This window comes from Peromyscus maniculatus, chromosome 2 (assembly GCF_049852395.1).
Source record: "Peromyscus maniculatus bairdii isolate BWxNUB_F1_BW_parent chromosome 2, HU_Pman_BW_mat_3.1, whole genome shotgun sequence".
Classification (NCBI taxonomy): Eukaryota; Metazoa; Chordata; class Mammalia; order Rodentia; family Cricetidae; genus Peromyscus; species Peromyscus maniculatus.
Window position 1 is genome coordinate 2,675,001 of NC_134853.1, and position 3,625 is coordinate 2,678,625.

A 3,625-nucleotide genomic window follows, 5' to 3' on the forward strand; every position below is an offset into this window, starting at 1 on the left:
TAGGAACTAAGCAGGGGGTGGGAAAGAGGGAAGAGCAGAGATGGAGGCCAGCCTGTCAGAAGAAAAGGCCAGCGACATTGAAGCAGCAGAATGAACCCAAGTCGTCATTTTCTTCTGGTCTCTCCCTTCCCTAGACTCTCAGGAGCCCTTAGTGTCGCGGTGGGAGTCTTGGCTTCCCACTAACAGCTCATGCTCCTGTGTGTGCAGGAATAAGTTGGCCTCTTTGAACAGGAAAGCCGCAGGACACTTCCTGTGAAATGTGGATCAGTAGGAGTCTCTGGCTTCCTCAGTCCTCCCAGGATCGTGTAGGACACTTTCCATCATTACTTCTCACTATTACATTCATCTCCCTGCTCTGCCCCATCTACAAGAGGATATAAGGCATTTGTAAAAAGACCACTCATGCTGTACCTACTGGCTGGGCCCCAGCGTACTACCTTCCATTCCAGTAAAATGTCCAGCAAACAGGCACCAAAACACAAGTGTGCAGAAAGCTAAATTCTCACATTCTTCACACGGTGAGTGACTGTAGTTCATTGTTTATTTTATCCAGAACTACAGGGGTTGCTGGCTGCCATGCCACATCTCTGTAATCCCAGCACTAAGAAAGCTGAGACACGAGGATTGTGACAATACATTTTTCTGAAAATTCGTCTCACCTTCAAAGAGAAACTTTTGCTAGACTGTGAAACCAAGTTAGTAACACACCTTGAGATCATTTAAGACTATGTGCTCAATCTGCTGTCCTACTGTGCACCCCAGCCTGCTTAATTTTTTTTTTTTTTTTGGTTTTTCGAGACAGGGTTTCTCTGTGTAGCTTTGCGCCTTTCCTGGAACTCACTTGGTAGCCCAGGCTGGCCTCGAACTCACAAAGATCCGCCTGCCTCTGCCTCCCGAGTGCTGGGATTAAAGGCGTGCGCCACCAACGCCCGGCAGCCTGCTTAATTTTAACCTGCCTTTGAGAAAACAACATAGCTAACCTTACTACGCCTTGAATTCCCCATGCAGTCACCCTTTACCTATCCTAATTGTATAGCTTTAATGTTAACCTATATCCTTGCCCTGCCCCACAATAGTGTGTGTGTGTGTGTGTGTGTGTGTGTGTGTGTGTGTGTGTGTGTGTGTGTGCAAACACTGTGGTAAAGATTTGCTGAATGCTGCCACCAGGTTGAAAACGACCTTAAAGAAAACAAATATACCATAAATATTGGAAGCAAGTGTATCCACATGTTGATACATGATGATATGGTTGATGCCATATTTGCAGTTTTGAGTGCTATTCTGGGTCAGTTGGTGTCAGTGAAGTAACTTCTTCCCTCGTGAAACTTCGTTAAAGAGTTTGTAAAAGGTCTCCTCCATTCCTTTGCCTTGCCATGTTTTCTGAGCTGTTCAATAAATACAGAACAAAACCCTTTGTTAGGGACAGGCACAGATCAGACAAGCACACAGAGGCAGAGATGATGTCACAATACACAGATCAGGCAAGTACAACTAACATTAGATACACACTGTAGACTACAAACAGGCCAGTGGCCACAAACCACAGACGGACGGACGGACAGCAGACACAGGAAGAGAAGTGGAAAACTCAAACTTGGGCTTGCTCTTGGCCAAACTATGCTAAGAGGAAGTTTCTGTTTTCATTCCTTAATTTGACATTGGTGCATTTTAGTGTAGCCTCTGAGGTTTCTTTAATGTATTAACCAATGCAGAGGATGGTTCAAAGCCACTCACAGTGAACACACACACACACACACACACACACACACACACACACACACACACCAGTTAAATGAGAAGGAAGCGTTCAAATGAACCCAATACAAAGAAATAGCAGATGTTTGATGAGGTGAAAACACCACTAATCTTGACTTAATCATAGTTTGACCTACACATTACATATTACATACACAGTCTGGATGATCATACTACACCCCATAAACATGTACAGTTATGCGTCAATAAAAATGTCCTCTCCCTGTTCCCCCATCAGATCACTTGTACCCTGTTATTTTCTTTAGAGAGGAGGAAGGATTAATAGAGAAGGTGAGCAGAGGGTGTAGGGGAATAGAACGAAATAAGTGATCTGATAGGGAAAATGGGAGGGTGGGGGCTCTTTAGGTAGGGGAGAGAGGTAAATACAGAAGAAGGAGGGAGATGGGTAAAATAACAATAAGGATGTCTGAAAAGGCCACAAGGAATCATACTATTAACTGTTTACCTAACAAATAACTTTTAATCTATGTAATTCCATATAAAAATACACATATATAGTTTTAATGAACTTATCTCATCTGGACTGAGATGAGAAAATGCCCCCTCCAAGAGTCAAATGCCACCTAAAAATAAGAAAAGTACCAGATAGGAGAGGCCCTCTTTTGAGCTGTTGGGCAGGGCTGTCCACTCCCAGAACATCCAGCCTGTACCCCAAACGCCACTATAGCCAAACATCGCCTCCCTCTCCTCATTCAACTATAAAATTCCACGAAATATGTACCCAGGCTCAACACCTGTGTTCTGTCCAAAGCCTCGGGGGACTGACGCCTCTTGTCTCTGATCTCTAACAAAGGAATGTGCTGCTGTCCCCTTGACTACCCCCTAGAGGTGGGAGGTGAGTCCGTATTGCTGAAGACATCACGTACTTCAGAAAGAGGTCCAGAGACCCCTGAGCCGGAAATGACCTCAATGTCTCCTCCCTGAGAACTAGCCTTCATGGTACCAGAAGGTGCCGTGGAAGCTTCCAAAGATGGAAGTAACCCACAGTCCTACCCAGCTATGGAGCCTATGAACCACAACAATGACCAGTATGGCATGATAACCCTAAGAATGCAGTAGTGGCATGCATTCCTTGGCAGTAACCAACAGCTCTCTAATTGGATTTAAGATTTACTCAAGAGGGAAACCATGCCTGGTACTAGAAACCTAGTTAACTACCTATGCTAGTGAAGTCGTGGTTATTGGAGGAAAATCTACAACCACCAATTTACACTAAAGCAGCATAATCCCTAACAACAACCTATCAACATTTGTTCTTATACCCACAGATAAGTGTAGTCTTTGCCTTTCACCAAGAAAACTTCACCTTTCACCAAAACCGCACCAATCAAAATACAGAATTCCCAATGCCAGTGGATACACCTACAAAACACTCCTTCACCTAAGGCTCAGAGAACATTGTGGAAAGGGGATAGAAAGGTTGTAAGAGCCAGAGTCAAGATCAGTGAGTTTGCTGTGAGATTGTGTCTCCTAGTAATCTCAGAAGCCACACCCATAAATTCTCACCAACCTAACTGCTCAAACACGAGCTGAACAAGGACAACACCAGTGGACATGCCAAAGTGGAAGGGGAAAAACCCACGAGGTCTCAAGCCCATACAAAGATCTACAGGTGAATGAGGAAAGCTGGGAACAGAAGAGGTGGCCTTCCCCAGGAACAGCACACCAATTGGCTGTCCAGTGCCAGTCAATCCTGAATACATACATACAAATAACATTATATGGACTGAACACGTTGTATTTAGGAATATATTTGCATATACATATTGTAATGATATGAAAGAAAATGGTCCCCAAAGGGAGAGGCAAAATTAAGAGGTGTGGCCTTGTCGGGGGACATGTGTCACTG